The sequence below is a fragment of the Bos indicus genome, chromosome 4, assembly GCF_029378745.1.
Source record: "Bos indicus isolate NIAB-ARS_2022 breed Sahiwal x Tharparkar chromosome 4, NIAB-ARS_B.indTharparkar_mat_pri_1.0, whole genome shotgun sequence".
NCBI classification, from domain to species: domain Eukaryota; kingdom Metazoa; phylum Chordata; class Mammalia; order Artiodactyla; family Bovidae; genus Bos; species Bos indicus.
In genome coordinates, this window is record NC_091763.1 from 92670042 (window position 1) to 92676041 (window position 6000).

Below are 6000 nucleotides of genomic sequence, written 5' to 3' on the forward strand. Positions count from 1 at the left end.
CTAATTCTTCTCTGTCTGGAGCTGACCTAATCCTTCACCCATGCATCTTGCTCCTCAGGAAACTAAACACCTCGGTCACTTCATCTCCCTGTGCCTCTACTAAAGGCAGTTCCCACTTTCCAGAACATTCCTTTCCACTTTCACTGTGTCTTAATATCCTACTACTGTTCCAAAGCCCAGCTCACATGTTACCTTTATTCTCAATTCATCCCTGAGAAAAACTGGTCACTTCTTCTCTTTCTGTCTCTTTGGACAGCTCCTATCACAGTGCCTCCGTTTCTCATTACCGTGGCTGTCTTGTGTATATTCCCTGCCAATGGCCAGATGCTAAGGTCCTGACCAAGGACAGTGCCTGGCGCATAATAGGCATCTAATACATGCAGCCAAACTGCAGTAGCCTGCACGTGTGCTCAGTCGCTCAGTTATGTCCACCTCTTTGAGACCCCATGGTCTGCAGCCTGCCAGGCACCTCTGTCCATAGAATTCTCTAGGCAAGAATATGGCATGGGCTGCCATTTCCTACTCCAGGGGAACTTCCCAACGCAGAGATTGAACCTGAATCTCTTCCATCTCCTGCATTGGCAAGTGGATTCTTGACCACTGTGCCACCTGGGAAGTGAATAACCTATAGACCCGGGTCATAAATGACTTTTGTTGCAAGCCACTGAGGTTTTTTAAAGTGCTTTGTTACACAGCTTCATTATGCCAAGAGCTGACTGAGACAGTTGAGTCCAGAGAGACTGGAACAGTATGACACTGAGCATGTAGCCTTGGCAGAGAGCTATTCCACAGGCAGGGTGAGTGACGGAGTGCTACTGTTAGGTTAAGCTTACTGTTCCCTCGTGGCTCAGATGGTAAAGCGTCTGCCTACAATGCAGGAGACCCCAGGTTCGATCCCTGGGTTGGGAAGATCCCCTGGAGAAGGAAATAGCAATCCACTCCAGTATTCTTGCCTGGAAAATTCCATGGACGGAGGAGCCTGGTAGACTGCAGTCCATGGGGTCGCTAAGAGTCGGACACGACTGAGCGACTTCACTTTCACTTTTCACTTTCATGCATTGGAGAAGGAAATGGCAAACCACTCCAGTGTTCTTGCCTGGAGAATCCCATGGATGGAGGAACCTGGTAGGCTACAGTCTGTGGGGTTGCAAAAAGTTGGACACGACTGAGCGACTTCACTTTCATGTACTGTTAATGTGGTGATAAAGAGTCAGACCTCACAGGTTCAAGCCCTGGTTCTGCCACTTGCTGCTATGTGTGTGTCTCTGGGCAAGTGATTCATTTTCATCATCTATAAAATAGGGATGACAATAGACTCTGTCTCATGGGGTTCTTGTGAAGAACCAGTGGGTAGACGCCAAGCTCAGTGCATAGCAGGTGGCGACGGCTCCTCGGGTTTGACAACTTGAGGTGGATGACTCGAATTTGACTAATTATAAATGACTGTCATCTGTCCCTCATTGCTGATCTGGCTTGCTGGCCCTCTGCCTGGTTCCACACAGCAGGCGCTGTATCTGTCAAGAGGACTCCACAGGAGAGAGACAGCTTTTCTCTGCCATCGTCCGTGCTTCCCCTTGAACTCTGATGTTTTATGAGTGGCGGGCAGCAGCCTGTGCCCTGCCTTCCATCAGAAGAACTGAGCGTGTCTCCTGCTCCTGTCATGGACCTCTCACCGCGGAGAGAGAATAAACCACAGCTCAGAAAGGCAGAGGCCGATGAAAGCAAGGAATGGAGGTGGTGCTGACGGTGATGACTTCACCTTCCTGGCTCATGTGAGTCACTGTTCACCCCGCTACCAGGACCCCTAGCTTCTCGAGATGGACAAGAGTGTTGAAGTCTCCATGTCACCTCCTTGTTTGTCACGTCAACAGACAGTCATTGCACCACATCCCCAGGAAGCAGGGGACTCTGGCAAAGCCCCTGCATTCTGGAAGCTTCCAGTCTGGCTGAGGTAGCCAGAGGACACCGGAAATAGCCAAGCAAGTCAGTGCATCAGGTACCGACAGGACTCTCAAAGCCACCCAGCAGAAGATCCCACGAGGAAGGGACACCAGAATCTTACAGGGAATACCTGAGAGGGGCTAGAAGGATAGCAAAAGCTTAGATAAATGGAGACTAGGGTGGACAGAGGCATCTCAGGCACCCTGCTCCAAACCCCACCCCTCCCACCCCGCCGTGTGGAATCTGCAACTGTCTCCTTGCCCCCACAGCAGCTGTTCCCTCATCCCAGGAGGGGCGGGAGCTCGCCAGAGCCTCCTTCCAGGCTCGGCTGGAAATGGTCCTCAAACAGAGACATTCCCTCCCGGGCTGCCATTTTCCAGGGCTCCCAACACCCCAAAGCCAGAAATAGGGGGCGGGGGAGGAATCAAGTCCTGCAGACATCTGGCATCTCCAGGCTCGGGGGCTGGCGTGAACAGAGGACTCAGAGCTCCCGGGATTCCTACCCCCACTGTGGCCGCTGCAGGAGATGGGCTGATGGCAGAAAGGATGGTGGGCATGACAGCAGAGAACAGAGGCCTGAGCTGACCCGACTGTGGCCTGGAACAGGCCACCGCCCATCACCGCATCACTGTGTCCCCATCTGGCAATGGGGAGACCACCATCTTCCTTTCCCAGCAGGACCAGAGCTATGAAAAAGAAAGGCTTGGATGGGATACATGGTGGAGGTAAAGGCACAGGAGAAGGGTTGTTTATGGTAAATTTGAATAGTAGGGTAACTCTCCTCTTCTATAAAGAATTCCAAGCTCGTAGACCCCTCCAACAGAAGCAGAAACCTCCAGCCCCATCTGCACTCCACCACTAGCAGCCCAGAGACCAGCATAATAAATAATAATAACAGCAAATACAGAGCATTCACAATGTGCTAAGCCCTGTTCCAAGTCCTTCACATGCATTCGCTCATTTTCCCTGTGATGTAGGTTCCATTATACTCCATTTTGCAGAAGAGGAGGCTGAAGCACAGAGAGAAACTTGCCCGAGGTCACACAGCTGGTGGGCCACGAGGTTGAATTTCGGCATGGCCATGTTTGCAACCCCGCTCTTGTGCTGCCTCTACCCCTCAAAGGGCCTCGGGGAATCTCTTTGGCCCAGAACTGGGAAGACGGACATGTGACAAGTCCCCAGGTTGTGCCATGAAGCAGTTTTCTCTGTGTGGTGCTCAGTAGAATCCCCCCCGAGTGACTTGGGGCGGGAGGGCAGGGAACAGGGACAAGTGAGACACCCTGAGGTAAACTAAATGGACTGAAACCGAGAAATGCACACGGAGCCGAGAGCAAATAAGAGGCCAGACATGGGGCTGGAAGCTGCTCTTTTTAAGATTATTTTGAAGAAAAGGAAAGAGAAGGGCCTGGAAAGATGGATCGATAGGAAACAGCCCAGTGCCCCGCAGAGGCCTCGGCTCCCCATTCAGCAGCCATAGCACCACCAACCTTGAGAGGGGAGACAGGCGGGCTGGGGAATGCATGGGGTCGGAGATGGGTCACAAAGAGCCACTTTCTGACCAGAACAGGTTATGCTCCTGGTAAGTACCCTGAATGCCTCGGGGTGCTGGCTGGGCAGGGGCTGTAGGAGCGGCATTGGCCACCACTCAGGAATGGAGATTCCCTGGTGGATCAGTGAGTAAAAAATCCGCCTGCAATGCGGGAGACCTGGGTTCAATCCCTGGGTTGGGACGATCCCCTGGAGAAGAGAAAGGCTACCCACTCCACTATTCTGGGCTGGAGAATTCCATGGACTGTGTAGTCCATGGGGTCACAAAGAGTTGGACACGACTGAGCGACTTGCACTTGCACTTTCAGGAAGGAACATTGCCAAGGATGTGAGCCCTCCCTCCCGCCTACGGCACCGGGCTGGCAGGGAGGAGACCCTGGAAGGGGGACGAAGGGCAGCACCATGGATGGTAGGGCCTGGGGCTCCGAGGCCCACTGGCTCCCACGTCTGGCGGTGGATGCTGGCAGAGGCTGGGATCTCCGTCAGCACCCACACGTGGCCTTTCTCTGTGGCCTTTCTGCTCGTGAGTCAGTTTGGGCTTTTTTTCACAGCACGGCAGCCTCCGGGCAGTCAGACTGCTCCTGTAACAGCTGAAGACTTCCAGAGTGAGAACTCAGTTCAGCCAGTGAAGCAGAAGCTTCAAAGACCAAGCCTTGGAAGCCACATAATGTCACTCCCACCATCCTCACCCAACACCGTCTTGCAGCCTTGCCTGCCACAAGGGGCGCTAGGGGTCAAGGTAGGGGGCGTGGATCTCCCACCCCATCTGGGAGGGGAGATAGCCTTGCGGCCATCCCAGAAAGGGCAGTCGGCCAACCGTCGTAGACTTTTCATGACCTGAGTTCCCCAAAGCCCTCCCTTCCCCAGGTATATCAGGGAGTGTCCCAAAGTTACTCTGTGTCGAAGTGTCACGCAGGAAATTACCTCTGCGTGCAGCCAGACTAGCTTCCCAGAGCTCACAGGACAGAAAGGCTCACACACCGGATGAAGATTCTCGAATCACATGGCTTATTAAATCAATTAAAACGCACGGTGAGAAGCAAGGGCAAAGAGCTGGGTAAGTCAGCATGCTCAGGCTGGGGTGCCCGCGGGTGCGAGAAGCACAGTGCCGAGTCCTGACTGCCCATTCCCACACGGCCTGCTCCCCGCTGCTGCAGCAGTCTTGTCCCAGATGGTGACGGGAGGATGGGTCGGGTGAGCCAAGGGGCTCCGACTCTGTCAGAGATGTGCAGAGGCGGGGCCTGTACCAGTCAGCCTGGGGAGAAGCTATTCGTTTTTTTTTTCTAAAGATTCAAGCCCACTTGGCACTTTATTTAGATTATTAAAGGTATTTTCCACAGTAGGAGTTAATAGAAGTTAGCATCTGGGTTATTTGAATTTACTAATTTTCCTGGGCATAGCACACATGGAGCCAGAATGAGTGTTGCCTGTGGGTGGCCAGTTTAAGACCCTGTGAATATTGAGCATGTTGGGAGTGTCACCGATATTTAGCGTATCATGGATATCCATGCCTAACTGGTTTTTTTTTATCTTTATCTATCAGTAATACTCTTGTCTGTTCCATTCTTTGTCTCTCATTCACATACACAGATTCTGTATACTTTAAAATGTTTCACCAGCTGTTTGCTTTGATAGTCAATTTTTTTTTTAATCGGAATTGGATATTCTTAAAAGATCCAGCCAACACACGTTACACACATTCGTTCTGGAAAAGGGCCCTCTGGGTGTCTTGGCTCAGTTCTCAGATGACTTCGGACGCGTTGCTGCCTCTCGGTCCAGTCACTGCTCTTCCTCATCTCTCGGCCCCTCTGGTGACTATGGCTGAGGACCTCACCCCAGACTTAGGACGGGGTCACTCTTCTCCCCTATGACTCTTCCTCTGAAACCTGGAAAGGCTTGCCAACTGCCATTACAAGTGGCTCTAACAGACTCTAACCTGCTCAGGGCAGGCTCGCTCCCTGACTATGCCCCATATCGCAGAGACCAGCTCTCTGCCACCCTAAAAATGTTCCATGCAGAGCTAGGTTTGACTCAACAGAAACCGCCCCACTCTCAGACCTGCCTGGTTTCCTATGGGACCAGCCATACCTTTCACAGGCAACCTGAGAAGGCTGTGGTCAGCCTTGTCCTAACAAGACCGTCCTGACAGTCCAGCCACATATCTATGCAGTTACTTCCCTGCATGTGGTCACCAACCATCCGTCCCAGGTGAGCTGGTGAAGCCCATCCTGGTTCTGATCTAGGTCTTTCCTTCAATGTGAGGTAGAGAGCCTTGGGCCTGCCTGCCTCCTCCCCCAATCACATCCCCATTTCTGCTCCTCATCTCCAATGAGCAAATGCTTCTGTTTTTTGTTTCTAGGTTTTGGGGGTTTTTTTTGGCTGTGCTGGGTCTTTTTTGAGACAGTCAGGCTCTTTCTTGTGGCTGGCAGTCATCTTCCAGTTGTGGCTCGTGGACTCTGAAGCTCGCAGGCTCTGTAGTTGCAGTATGTGGGCTTGGTTGCTCCACAGCGT

The 6000-nt window shown here is 52.4% G+C and overlaps 1 non-coding gene across 1 annotated transcript; it reads left to right on the forward strand.

Moving 5' to 3' along the window:
* Positions 1-836: 836 nt before the first annotated feature.
* TRNAC-ACA (transfer RNA cysteine (anticodon ACA)) lies at positions 837-909 on the forward strand. The gene has a single exon. It is a non-coding gene; the product is annotated as a tRNA-Cys (tRNA).
* Positions 910-6000: the final 5091 nt, after the last annotated feature.